Raw genomic sequence first — 14,863 nt, 5'->3', positions numbered from 1 at the left:
TTCATGTTCCTCTAAGTGTTTTTCCTGGATAAGGCAATGTATTTAACTAATTGATCCTGAACATGGCTGTGCGCTTCGAAAGCGCTCCCCACCAGCCACAGATGATGCATTATACAAAAGCATCAACGGACTCTTTGGTCTCTCATTGAGAGACTTCATGCATTTTGTTATTTACATGCATATAAATTAACCACTTTGATCTGAGGTTGTTAATAAAACAACTAAGCCTTGAAGTCTCCCGGAAGGAAAGCGAGGCGGGCTTGCGCTAAGATGCTTTTAATTAATAAATCTGCAAGTGTTGAGGAAAATGTACACACTGAGCATTGGGGGTAGGTGGGGGGGACAGCAGAGGCAATCCTGGCCCATTACCATTTAAAAGGCATTGTAATTGCATGCCCTTTGGAATATGGGAGCTCTAAGCTGGTTGGATAACCCAGGCATTTAAGCACAAAGGAGCAGAAAAAAAGGGAATTCTAGGTGAGCCAAATCCCATCAGTGAATTAAAGGATGACTGTCTGGTTTTGGAAAACAGAGCCTGAGAGGGGCTAATGAATTGTCATACTGAGATTGCAAGCACAATGTCTGCACAAAGCAGTGCTACCAGTATCTGGTCCTATCCCTCCCCTGCAATCAGAGCCACCTCAATACATTTTGCTGCCTGAGGCAAAGAACAATAAGGTTCCCTGCTTCCATGTCCAGAAGGTGACTAGACTGAGAGCTGACTCAAACTTCAATGCTGGCAACAGGATAGCAGCAATTCCCAGCACACCTGGGGGCTGCTGGGTAGTTTGAGGGGTGTGCAGGGAAGGCCACCAACATACCTGCTTCTGCCCTCGACAGAGGGGAACAGTCAAGGAGGTAGTTTTGCTGCCACCCATCAGCAACTGCCACCTGAGGCAGTTGCCTCCCTCTGCCCAATGGTTGTGCCAGCCTTGCCCCCAATTAAAACCACGAACCTGAAAAAAGGATGGAAAGAACCCAGGTTGCCAGATTAAGATTCAAGCGACACAACTGATGCACCAAAGAAGGCAGAATCAGATCACCAGAAAGGAAGCTGGAGAATTCTGGTGACCTGCATCTGGGCAAGGTCCAAGAAAGAAGAGAACTTCAGGGCTTGGATGGTTGCACAGCTCAGGCTGTGTTGCTAGTTTAGGCTGCAGACACACCATACTCCTAAAGCACATTCCCATCCATCAGAGAAACCTGGGAACTGTAATTTGCTAAGGGTGATATGAATTGTAACTCTCTGAGGCATAAGCTTCCCGTTTTTTGGGGGGCGGGGCAGAAAGGAATATGCTTTAAATATATGGTGTGTGTGTGTGTAGCCTATATAAGGGAGGCATCGTCAGATGAAGGTGTAGTTTGACATGCAATCTGCTGGAATTTGCTGACTATTAAAGGTACAGGAGCCCTATCCTCTTTTTCTTCTGCCACCCAAGGGAAGGTCTGCCCCCCTCCATTTCTATCATTTCTTGCTTATGTTTGAGAGTTTGATTTAAGCATGAAACTTTAATGGCTAGTATTGCAAAGGCTGTTTCCATGCTAACCCTCTCAGCCCTGGAATTTCTAATTTTTGTTCGTTCATTCTTCAAACTCCAGCTGCTGCTGTCAAAAGAATTGATGCACCCCAGTGTTTTCTGTGTTTTTAAATACCCTGATACGTGTTAAAGATTTTTGAGATTTCTATGAACTCCTGTGCCTTTAATTAAACACTTCCTGTTTGCTTGTTTTGATACATCTGTGCTCCACCTTGGATAACCCCTTATAAAGTGGCTTGCAAATTTTTAAAAACAAGGACACATCACAAAATCAACAACACACCATAAGCTCACAATAATGTAAAATAGCATAAAACAGCATGGATATCATACCAGTCGATCCAAATGATAAAAGTGTTTACTAACAAAAGCATTTTCAAAGCATATTTGAATATATATAGAGAGGAGGCTTGCTAAATTTCTCTAGATGTGAGGTTTGCAGGTGCAGTCCAGTTTATTGCTTCCTGATGATTTGAGGAATAAGCAATGGGTGACCTATGTCAGTTTCTGCTGCTGTGGGAGGGGAAGGCTTTAATAATTGATTTCCACTTCTTATTTTTTTATTTTTCACCATAAAAAATGAAGAGGAAAAATAGGCATGTAACCTGTAATTAAAGCTTCACTCAGCTGAAGCAGATGCTGACATCAGGGCAATTAAGAGAGGCTTTTTAAAATCAGTAACCATTCACCAATGCTCATCAGAAAATAAGACTACGGAGAGGAAAGCTTTGAGTTATGCTACTGGAATCTTTGGTGAATGGGACTGATGTGTGAACAAAAAATATAATAGATTAATAATATTATTTGTTTTTATATTGTTTTAATTCTATTAGTGTTTAATTACTTTTTAACAATTAATATAATATAGTATAATATAATATAATATAATATAATAATTATTTTTTGAATTTGTCAGTCATTTTCTCTTGCCCAGGGCAACCCAAAGCAACTTACAACCAAATAAACAGATAATAAACCTCACATTAAAACCAAGGGGAAAGAAAAATAGATTAAAAACATCCTGCCCAAAAGGTTTTTAGCTTTATGTATTTTGTCTCTTTTGTTTTTAATTTGTGTAAGCCACCTTCAGTCCCAGCCTAGGGAAAAGGTGGGATATAAATAAATATAGCAACAACCAACCACCAGCATTATGGGGGTAATATTATTCCACAGGAAAGGTATGGAATAATAGCATCATTGTAGAGTACAACTGAATAAATCAGGAATTGTCATCAGCCCAGAACCTGTAGCACCTTCTTTGGTGTCCCCAGGATGAACCACAGCCCCCAGATTCAAAGCCTTCATTTGTTTTAATTTAAGAAAGAGCAGGTTTTTAGCAGCCTGGGATATAAGCAATCAACAGCCCCAATGCCAGTTTCTATTCCTGAGAAGCAGGGGTGAGAGGCATTAATTACTCGTTTCCTCTTCTGAATTTTCTTTTCTTTTAATATTTAATGGACATATTTAGATATGAAACTGAAAATACCTTTGCTAAATGGAGCTTGTTGTGGGTATACATTATTGAAGTTTCTAGGCTCTGAGAGTAGGGATGGCCACATAATGCTTTGCAATATTAAGCACTGTTTGGAACTTCCATTATAATGTCACAATTCCAAATAATTGTGGGGAAGCAATGCCTCAGCCGTGTTAAAGAGCTCTAGTTTTGTAGGAAACCCGGTTGAGCAAAGGGGCAACGGTCCATGCAAAAAAGAAGCTCCACAGCTCAAGATAAAGTTTGGTGTGTGTGTGTTGCAATTCAGTGCCATTCTCACTGCAAGCCGCCCCCGAAGAGGGTTATCTGCACGCTGCACAAATGAAGGCTGCTCTTACCACAGGCAGATTGCTGCCTTCCCAACCTGCAACGCAACCCTCTGTGGACACAGAAGATGGAGAGCAATTTCATTGTAAAATATTCATAGACAGCTGCTCTATCGCGTTTCATCTCAGTGTCGGTATAAACCAGAGCTGGTCTATAATTAAATCATTTATGTTTCAGATGCTTAACAGGGTGTTTTAAATGTTTGGGTCTTGTAAATGATGTTTATTTATGGGGAGCTAATTAAGCACTCAGCCAATGGGTCTCCGAGCCAGTCCAAAGGGCCAGTCACGGACTCTTCCTGCTGGCTGCTGCTCCTTCCTTTCAGTGAGGAGCAAGGAAAACGGTCTCTGCACTGTGACAAAGTCAAAACAGGGGAAAATGATCCAGGATGAACACAATCCTGAAACTGGGGATGAAGGGACAGATCTGGCGAGCATCACTAAGACCTTGATGCAGCACCAGCCCAGAGGGTCAGGGAGGAGGTGTCACCATTGCCCATAGGCAGGGCTGTCTTAACCATAACTCCTTGGTGTGTGGAGGGCCTCAGGGTGCGATTCTCTCCCCGATGCTTTTTAACATCTTTATGCGCCCCCTCGCCCAGCTTGTCCGGAGTTTTGGGCTGGGTTGCCATCAGTATGCCGATGACACCCAACTCTATCTGTTGATGGATGGCCATCCTGACTCGGCCCCAGACACACTGACCAGATGTCTGGAAGCTGTGGCTGGATGGTTACGTGGGAGCCGGTTGAAGTTAAATCCTTCGAAGACAGAGGTCCTCTGGCTGGGATGGAGCGATATGGGATTGAGGGGGCAACTCCCATCTCTTGCGGGGGTGCAATTAGTGCCAGCATCGTCCGTTAAGAGTTTGGGTGTAATCTTTGATACCTCCCTCTCTATGGAGGCGCAGATTACAGCTATAACAAAGGCGGCATTTTTTCATCTCCGCCAAGCTAAGCAGTTGGCTCCTTATCTCTCTCGCCCTGACCTAGCCACTGTGATCCACGCAACGGTCACCTCCAGACTGGATTATTGTAACTCGCTCTACGTGGGGCTGCCCTTGAGACTGACCCAGAAACTCCAGCGGGTGCAGAATGCCGCGGCGAGACTCCTTATGGGGTCTTCGCTGCGAGATCATATTCATCCGGTACTATACCAGCTGCATTGGCTCCCGGTGGAGTACAGGATCAGGTTTAAGGTGCTGGTTTTAAGCTTTAAAGCCCTATATGGCCTAGGACCCTCGTACCTACGGGACCGCCTCTCCTGGTATGTCCCACAGAGAAATTTACGGTCTGCAAATAAAAACATCCTGAAGATCCCAGGCCACAGAGAGGTTAGGCTGGCCTCAACTAGAGCCAGGGCTTTCTCGGCCGCGGCTCCAATCTGGTGGAACGCTCTGTCACAAGAGACTAGGGCCCTGCGGGACCTGACATCTTTCCGCAGGGCCTGCAAGACAGAGCTGTTCCACCAGGCCTTTGGTCAGGGCGCAGCCTGACCCCCGCCTCTGGCAATCGGCACAGAATTTTGCTTAATGGTTGCCATCAATTTGATTTTAATTTGATTTTAATTAATTTTATAATGAATGTTTTTAGAATGTTGGATTATTTTGATTGTTGTTAGCCGCCCTGAGCCCAGCTTCGGCTGGGGAGGGCGGGATATAAATAAAATTTATTATTATTTATTATTATTATTATATCCGGCGCTGTGGAGCAAAGATCCCCCGGCGGCCCCCCCCCCATTTCCCAGAGTTGTCGACTTTTTTTAGTTTAGGGAGGGAACACCAGCAGTGGCAGAGGAAGCCTGTTGGGACAGGACAGCGCTGCTGGAGGAGGCGGGCAGCGGCTGGAGGGTGGCTCCTCCAGAAGGGAAGAGGCAGAGGCTGGACTCGGTGCCTCCCAGCTCAGCTGGCTGCTTCATGCTGCAGTGGCCACGGCAGGCGGAGGCTCCGGGCAGGTGCTGCTTCAGTGCGGCATGGCGGAGGTGGGCAAGGGTGGTGAGCTGATGTGCCTCAACCCGTTGGGTGAGTGAGCACACCAAGCGAGCAGGCAAGCACAGAACTAGGGTGTGTACACCACTCCCATTGAGTGTCGGCTCAGTTTTTTCCCTTTTAGCCTTCTGGCACAGAATTCAGTGCCTACAGGCTAATAGGGAAAAAACGGAGCCGACGCTCTGCGGGAGTGATGCACTCACCCTCACTCACTCAGCGCACTCGTTCAGTGTTCCCCGGACTCTTGCCTGGCGCCCTCCAGAACTTGGTGCCCTGGCGCCTCGCGCCACTAGCATCTATGGGTAAGACACCCCTGCCCATAGGAGTCCCCTCTCCTCCATGGAGATGCCTATCAACTTTGGGGCAGGCACAGAGAGCCAAAGAGACAGACTGCAGATACTGCTAGTGTACTTACCCCTCTGCTGCCCAGTGGCTTCCCTGCAGGGCTGGCCCACCTGTGAGGCAAACTGAGGCAACCACCTTGGGCAGAAGGATCCATCAGTGCAGCAGATCCAGTCTGCAATAAATGCATCACCTGCTGCTGCCGCCGCTGCCACAGTGGCAGCAACAACTGTAGCATACTCTTGGAGGCTGGATCTGTTGGCTCCTCAGAAAGTCCCCACAATGCCACCTTTACTGCGGTTCCTTGGAGAACAGGAGGTGCTGCTGGCCTCCTCCCACACTTGTTCCCAATGTAGATCTTTCCACAAGGGCATTGATGCTGAAATCCAGCATCGCCTGAGCTCTGCAAGTGTGGCTTTCTCCCAATTGAAGTGCAGAGTGTTTGAGGACTGGGATATTCGCAGGGAAACCAAAATGCTTGTTTACAAAGCTATTGTACTACCAACCTTACTGTATGCTTGTGAAACATGGACTACTTATAAACACCATCTCCAACTCCTTGAAAGATTCCATCAATGGTCTCTGAAAATTTTTACACATCACTTGGGAAGGCAGGTGAACTAATACCAGTGTACTGGAAGAAGCAAAGATCACCAGTGTCGAAGCAATGATTCTTCAACATCAACTTTGTTGGATTGGTCATGTTGTGCAGATGCCTGATGATTGTCTTCCAAAGCAACTACTCTATTCTGAACTTAAAAATGGAAAGCATAATGCTGGTTTGTCAACAACAGAGGTATAAAGACTATCTCAAGGCAAATTATATTATAAAACACCAACAATTGGGAAACACTTGCCCGTGAGCGCTCTAGTTGGAGAACAGCCTTTCCCAAAGGTATCATCGGCTTTGAGGACACTCGAACTCAGGACGCAAGGGAGAAACGTGCTAAGAAGAAGGCACACTTGGCAAATCCACACCATGATCAACTTCCACCCGGAAACCAATGTCCCCACTGTGGAAGGACATGTGGATCCAGAATTGGCCTCCACAGTCACTTACGGACTCATTGTTGAAACCATGTTTATGGAAGACAATCTTACTTGGCTACGAGTGATCACCAGAGAGAGAGAGAGACAGAGAGAGAGAGAGAGAGAGAGAGAGAGAGAGAGAGAGAGAGAGAAGTAGATCTAAAAACAGTGACCAGAACAGACTGGAGGGGGTTAGCTGTGGTCCATAGACACTCCATCTCATGAAATATCTGCATCTTGGAGTGGGTCTAGACTAGGGGATGGGAAACCTCTGGTCCACAGGTCAGTCTTGGCCTACCAGGGGGTCCAATTTGGCCTACAAGTCCATTATCCTCAAACCACACCCACCTGAAAAGTTTTCCCCCGCTTCTCAAAATCCTACAATGTGTGAACATCCAATGAAGCTACATGTTGGAAAAGTCAGGACAGATAAAATGAGGTTCTCCTTCATGCAGTGCATAGTTAAACTCTGGATCTCACTTCTATAGGAGAGACTGATGACAACCAACCTAGGTGGCTTTAAGGAAGGATTGGGCAAATTCATGGAGGGGAGGGCTATCAATGGCTGTAGCCACAATGACTCTGCCTCCATGGTTGGAGGCAGTAATGCTTCTGAATACCAGCTGCTAGAAGCCACAGGAGGGGGAGAGGAATCTTGTGATCAGGCCCATTTTTGTGGGTGTCCCTTTGGGGCATCTGGTTGCCCTCTCTGAAAAGAAGATGCTGGACTAGATGCGCCATTAGCCTGATCCAGCAGGTTCTTCTTATTTTCTATTGTTCTGATAATCAGGTGATGGTGGGCTACAAACTGAATAAAAAAGTAAATTAAGTTCCACGTGCATTTCTGCTAGTGCAAAATAAACTGAATTGCATGGTCTCTGTTCTGAACCCCCCCCCCGAAAGACAGAGAGTTCTAAAGTGAACTTTCTTCCAATTCCTGAGAAATTGTAAGTTAGACTAGCCTTTACCAACCCGGTGCCGTCCAGCTGTTTTGGAGGACAATTCACATCAGCCTCAGCCACCTGATGGGAGTTGTAGTCCAAAACAGCTGAAGGGCACTTAGTTGGCTAAGACTGAGTTGGACTCATGAAGGTGCTCTACAATCACCTGCAAACTGCAACTCCATGAGCCTTCCATCACTGAAAGAGCCAGGATCCAGATGGCATTGTCCTTTGCCAAATGTGGCACTTGAATCCATGACATTATCTGTGCCCCAGGAAGCTTTAAGTCACATCAGTCTAGCGTACAGCTCGGCATTATTTGAACATTTTGCAAATAGGTGCATTTAAAAATCCAATGAATGGAAAAGAACATTTCATGGGCTGGTGCAAGCTGGTGGTCGATTCCCAGAGCTCAGCAACTTCGGATCCCCTCTAGAATGTAACTTTGTTCAGAGTGATTCTGAAAGGGAAGATGCAGCAGAAATGTGACAATTTACCGTACTTTTCTGTGTATAAGATAAGGTTGTTGTTTTTTTTACTTTAAAATAATGCTAAAAATGGGGGGTAGTCTTATACACGGATAGTGCAGGGGGGGGACATTTGATTGGTTGCAGCCACGAGCAGGAGCTTGTCAGCGGCGATTGGGTGGGTGAATGGTGTCTGTGGTAAGGGCTGCTTTGGATTGGCTGCTGCTGCTGCGATTTGGTGGGTTATTGATGCATGCGACAAGAGTGGATTGTGGATTGTGGATTGGCTGCCACTGTGGCAATTGGGCTTCTGCGACCGGTTCAATTTGTAGCATTTGTCATTTGGGTGACTGATTTTCTGCATTCTCCCCCCAAAAAAGCTTAACAAATCTTGGCAATCTTCCCCCATTTTCTTGATTTGGAGTCCCCAAAAGTAGGGGAGTCTTATACACGAGGGCGTGTTATACACGGAAAAATACGGTACATGAATGTTCTTCTGGATATAAAATTATTCTTTTTTTCTACTAAGAACAAAAGAACATAAGAAGAGCAAGCTGGATCAGGCCAATGGTCCATTCGAGCCATTGATAGCCATCCCTCCATGAATTCGTCTCATCCTATCAAGGTTCATGGCCATCAATGCTTCCTGTGGGAGTGAGTTCCATAGTTTAACTACATGCCGCTTGAAGGACTTTTTTTTTTATCTTCCAACATTCATCTTCAGTGGATGGCCATGAGTTCTAGTGTTGTGGGAGAGAGAAGAAAAGCTTTTCTCTATCCACTTTCTGCATGCCATGTATACTTTTATAAACTTTGATCATGTCACCTCTTTTCTAAACTAATAAGTGGCAAATGCTGCAACCTTTATTCATTCCACCCCCTTGATAATGCCCAGAAATTCCTAAGAAGAGAACTAGGAAAGGTGGTGTAATGTAGAGATTCTGACGTGATTGAGCCAGTGTGGTGTAGTGGTTAAGAGCGGTGGACTCGTAATCTGGTGAACTGGGTTCGTGTCTCCGCTCCTCCACATGCAGCTGCTGGGTGACCTTGGGCTAGTCACACTTCTCTGAAATCTCTCAGCCTCACTCACCTCACAGAGTGTTTGTTGTGGGGGAGGAAGGGAAAGGGGATTGTTAGCTGCTTTGAGGCTCCTTAAGGGGAGTGAAAGGCAGGATATCAAGTCCAAACTCCAACCCCTCCTCCTCCTCCTCCTCCCTCCTCCTCCTCCTCCTCCTCTTCTTCTTCTTCTTCCTGTAACTTTCTCCTCTCTATAACTTCTATTCCTGAATCTATAATCTGTGCATGTGTGCTAGCTGCCTCAAATAAACACACCTGACTTAAATATCGAGTGAATGCAGCTTAAATTTTCTAGTTGGATTGATGCCGCTTTGAGAAATGAAACACAACAGTGGCATTTCCGAAGAAACTATAGGACTGATGAATTGCATGGTTGATGTTGTATGTGGAGTGCACAGAATGTTAAGAAAATGCTCTTGTATAATACCCTAAGATCCTGAGAATCCTTGGTTCAAATCCCAGTGTTGCAAAGAACTTGCTTCCACAAGCCCCTCCTAACCTTCCCTGCAAGCTCATGGCCCGATAACTTCAGTTATGGGTACAAAATGTTACAATGAGAGAACGATTTACAGGAGGAGCCTCAGTAAACTGTAAGTGGCAGTATAATGACTTATTTGAGGTTCAAATGGTGGAGCAACAGCTATTTAGAAACTGTTGCCCTTAGAAGTGACCTTGAGGCGGCCCTTGAAAAAATCCTGAGTTATTCTTTTTAACACCCCATTTTCACTCTCCTTCTCTTGCCGTCTAGAAACTTTGCCATTGTTGCTCAAAAGGGTAAGTGTAATTCTCAGGTGGGTTTTTATTGTTTTTAGTCTTGACATTTTGATGTTGTTTTTCACTGCCTTGGGCATTATTGAGAGCAGAAAGGCAGGGCAAGCATGCCTTAATAAGCCAATGCATTAAAAATTACTACATCCAATATAATGATTTAATATTAATCTCAGGAAAAGCCTGGATTGGTTAGATGGACATATGTGGGGAGACCTGGAAATCCTGCCCATTCTCCCAAGTCAAGGGATGGGCTGGACGGCCTTCGTTTCCCTTTTGCCTGCTTTCTAACTTTTTGAGCCTCGGGAGGAAAATTGAAACTAACACAGGCAATTCTGGAATGCTCTTTGCTCCCCTCCCAGTGCCATCGCAAAAGCAGCTTTACAGCAAAGTTAACAATGTGGAAAATATAGGACAGGCACATTCAACAATGAATGGCTTCCATTTGCTTAAAAGGGATTTAGCCCTTTATGGGCTCTAATGCTTCCTTACTGTCCTCTTTAAAAAGTTGCTGTAATCTGTTCCACACATTTCCCCTAAATCACAATTAGGTGCCATGGGTCAGTGGACGACATGGGCCACTTGGTGGTATCATGATTACCCTCTGGTTGGCCCAACCATGGCTTTTAGGGACATATCGCCTGGGGGTTATTTTCTCCTTTTTCAGAAAGATAGTGAAGAGGCAGCTCTAGGAGTCTTCTTTCTTTCTTTCCTTCCTTAATTAATATCCCACCTTTTTCTCCAAAGAGTTCAAGGTGGCATACATAGTTCTCCCCCATCTCATTTAATCCACACAACAGCCCTGTGAGGAAGGTTAGGCCGAGAGGCAGCAACTGGACCAAGATTGCCCAGTGAACATCCTGCCCGAGTGGTGAGGATTCGAACTCTGGTCACCTTGGTCCTAGTCTAACTGCTGCTCCATGCTGGCTCTATTCCCTGAGGGCAGCAGCAGCAGCAGCACTTCAGCCATATATCACCCTTCACCCTCCAGATTTTTTGGATTACAACTCCCATGAGCCCCAAAGGCACCTTCCAACATTTGGCTGACTCAGCTCTTTTCTGGGCAGGAAGGAGTATTAAAGGCTTCTTGTGGCAGTTGAGTCTTGCTTGAGCAATAAGCTCTGACTTGTTCCTCCATCCTTGGTTACTCTTTGGTTCTGACTCCTGGCTGGTCCCACCAGAGCTCTGGGTTGAATCCACACTGCTGTCCATGGTCCTGACAAAGCTTGGGCAGCCTGGACACCTCTTTGCTTAGGAGATGCTTACTTCTTATGGAAGGCAGCATGGGGGGGGGGGGAAGAGGCAAGTCACCAAAAGCCTCACATGAACATGAAGATTTCATTCTGTTCATTCCCTCAAATGGGGTAGACCTCATGGAATTTATTGGCAAGGAAGAAGGAGACTGAGGCACACAGAGGGGAGGGACAAAAAGATAAAGGCACAATGTCAGGGAGTTAAAGAAGCCAAGGGGAAGCCAATAATTTGCTTTTGGGGAAGGCATAGGAAAGGAAAGGGGGAACTTCCACTGCAATTTGCTCCCAAGATTGCAGGTAGGAACTGATCTAGGCACAAATGGCTGCAGGGTTTCTAGGACTGGACCCTCTTGATGCCTCCCCACCCCCTTGAGACATGGTTGTGGACTTCATTGAAGAGAAGAAGATGGCCTCTCTCTAAAAAAAGAAAAGAAAAAAGGGGGCAGTAAAAATGTGTTTTAATTTGGTTTTTATATTATCGTTTATTTTAATGATTTCTGGATGCTTTAAATAGTCTGTTTTAACTTTCCCCCTCTTACAGTTTCATTGTTTTATTCACTTTGTAATTGCTTGTAAATATTGGCCCATCTCCAGATGTATCTCTCATAGGATTAACTGCTCCAAAGCTTTGCTCCTTAACATGAAACTGCTGATATTGATTCCTGATCTAGATGGTCATGATCTCCTGGGCCCACATCAAGGGGCTGGCGGGGAAGTGTGCTGTGGCCATCTATCTTCTGGTCATTGCCGAGCTCACCTGTAGGAGAATGGAGAACAAGCTCTCAATTGATATTAATGCGGCAGTGCAGAGGTTCAGAACACTCTATGGGGAATTTGGAAATGTGAGTTGTAATCCTGTTTTAGGGGATTTTCCTCTTTCTAGTTCCAACCCCCTCACAAACTGAATTATATTCAATAAAATGCAATGCATACTACTTGTATGATTTTCGGTTTTGCATTTTGAGGAGGATGCTGGGGAGCAGCGATTCAGAGTCTCTCTGAATGTAAGAACCCCTAAGGAACATAGTTCTGTTCATTAATCCTGCCTCAAAGAGGTTTGGGTGGGGAGCACGTTCCTATGAAGGACTAGAAGTGGGGGCATTAAAGCCAATTTTTCACCTCAGCATAATCACCAGGGGTTGGGAGGAGAAGGAGCTTTAAGGCTGTTGTTGCTGTTGTTATTTATTAAATTTGTATACTGGCCTTCATCCAAAGTCCCCTGGATGGTTCACAACAGAAAATTTAAAAAATGTCTGCTGGCCTCCTGCTTCCCTGTAGTTTAAAATTGTACCTCTCACTGTAGGGAGGTTAAATATGTTTGCGTTTTGCCGGAACTCAGTGCTCTTTAAGTCACGCCACAGTCGGGGCTGACTTCCTTATTTTAAACACCGCTGTCCTCCGAATCTTTCCAAAATGATTAAGTTAGGTTACAGACCTGTTCCAACTCAGATTCAGGTTATTTATTAAATTTGTATACTGCCTTTCATCCAAAGTTCCCTGGATGGTTCACAACAGAAAAATACAAAATGTCTGCTGGCCTCCTTCTTCCCTGCTCTGTCATGAAGTTCACTGGGTGACCTTGGGCCAGTCACAGTCTCCCAGCCTAATCTATTTTGTTGTGAGGATAAAATGATTTAGAATATGTAGCTGTGCTGATCTTTCAAGCCACATAGGTACCGGTATTTAAATTTACTCAGCAATAGTAATGACAAAGCCCATGCAATGCAAGCTGAGGGGAATCTGCTCACCTCTCCAAGTAAGTGCTGAGGCAAGAGGGAATCCCCCAGCATCCCTTGCACACCCTTGCTCTTGCCAAGGCATCTGCATAGGCAGGAATGGCTGGCCTTAGGCACTTAGAGTTGGGCTGCTTCAGCAACTGATTGATCCTAGGATCTGTGGTGCCAGCCATTTGTGTTGGTGTTAGGTGCGGGAGGACAACATTTTGCAAACGAAAATGCAAGACATAAAGGGCAAGTTTGAAATGCAACTTTTCTTTCCCTGGTGGCAGGCAGAGTGAAGCAAAATAATTAGAAGGGAGGGGGCAGGAACGGAAGGGCGCCAAGGAAACTTTACAGCACTAAAACCACATGGCAATATATGGAAATGTTGTCAATTACTGTAAAGCAAAGAAATCCAGGATTGAATTTTCCATAAAGTGTTTAATACAGTCTTTCTAGTGATCCTCAGAAAGAAGTCTCCGAAATGTCAGTGAACCAGAATTGATTTTGGATGTACCATATCCATTAAAGCAGGAACATTTTCTTTAAACTGCTTATTAATCTAACCTTGCCTTATAGGTTTTCCATGTGAATCCTTCCCTTCAGCCTTTACAAATCAGGGAAGTGTCACCCCTTGATTTACTGACAAAGCCGATGAGTGACATAATTTACCTCGCTTGAGATCAGTTCATCAAACTGAGGAGTGCTTTAGTGGCCATAAAAACCCAGGCATTAGATACAATTGCGCCTGTTTAAAATGCAAAAGGGGTAACCTACATTTTGAAAATGCGGTAAAAGAGAACAAGAAGCGATGCCAGGATGAAAATTTATGAGGCACGGAAAGCCTGCATATGAATTCAGCAATTGCTGTGTGGGGTGGAATTGGCTTGAAAACTCGGCTCCCGCTATCTAGTTTCCACAGGCTCTTTGTTGAAGAGGAGCATTGTTAATGGATACTTCCAAGCAAGAGGGGCTGAGATGTTAGCATTCAGGCTGGCGGTATTATCTGGCCTCATGCTGCATGGGTCTTTTTAAAACACACACATTTTCCCCTTAGCATCACACTGGGGTGTTGCAACAGGGCTGTCTTGTTAGCGATACTGTGTAATAGCGAGGAACAAGCCTCCCGACGTATCAAGTGGCAAAGGTAGGCAGAACACAGAAAAATGTGGATCTCACCGAGAAGAGATACTGAAACTCCTGGCCAGTTGGCTTTGACAGAAAGGGAAAGACTTCCATCATTTCCCCAAGGGTACTGCAGTGCTTCTCAAATGCTCAGAACCTCTGATGTCGTATAAAGGTTCAAATTAAAATGCAAAGCTGGCTTTTCTCGATAGTTAGTCAGGATTCCTCCATTTCATCATGGAATACTTTCTGTCTACAGTTCCATCTTTATGACCAGGACAGCAAGATATGAATGGGAGATCTGGGTGTTGCTTCCATTTCATCTGCTTCCAGTAATGTTCTGCCTTCAGAGGCATATCTATGCCCCCTTATGCTGTTGACAAGGGGATGTATTGGTACCTCCAAAGCTGGGAAAGATCATGGACCAGAAACTCAAAATGTTTGCTTTTTGTCACCTTTTGTACTCCATCACTGACTTCCATCAGCCATCAGGGTTGGATTGGGCCTGTTCTTCTCCTTCTCCTTCTCCTTCTCCTTCTCCTTCTCCTTCTCCTTCTCCTTCTCCTTCTCCTTCTCCTCCATCTGTTGTCTGTCTGCCTGCCTTCCTCCTTCCCTCTGCTCACTGCTTTCCCCTTCCACCTTCTCCCTCCCTCCTTTCCTTTTTCCCTCCTCTTGCAACTCTCACCTGCTCTCTCCATCTTTCTTTCCTCCAAGCCCTACTGGGCACTCCCACTCCTCTAAAAGCACTGCTGGCTGACTGGACAGCCACCCCTCCAGGGCTGCTGCAATGGCTCAGTGACTG

At 45.4% G+C, this 14,863-nt stretch overlaps 2 long non-coding RNA genes across 3 annotated transcripts in view; one reads left to right on the top strand and one right to left on the bottom strand.

Moving 5' to 3' along the window:
• The window catches only part of LOC310767883, a 936,392-nt gene that overhangs the window by 872,476 nt on the left and 49,053 nt on the right, over positions 1–14,863 (top strand). The gene's annotated exons all lie outside the window — the stretch shown is intronic.
• LOC310767889 overlaps positions 11,716–14,863 on the bottom strand; it is a 63,609-nt gene continuing 60,461 nt past the window's right edge. For both annotated transcript variants that reach the window (XR_014551096.1, XR_014551097.1), the window contains exon 4: positions 11,716–11,975. This is a non-coding gene — a long non-coding RNA (uncharacterized lncRNA). The remainder of the gene's footprint in view (positions 11,976–14,863) is intronic.

Source organism: Podarcis filfolensis (assembly GCF_964270895.1).
Source record: "Podarcis filfolensis genome assembly, chromosome: 8".
Taxonomy (NCBI): Eukaryota; Metazoa; Chordata; class Lepidosauria; order Squamata; family Lacertidae; genus Podarcis; species Podarcis filfolensis.
Note: the sequence above shows the minus strand (reverse complement) of the source record. Positions and strands in the feature narration are given on the sequence as shown.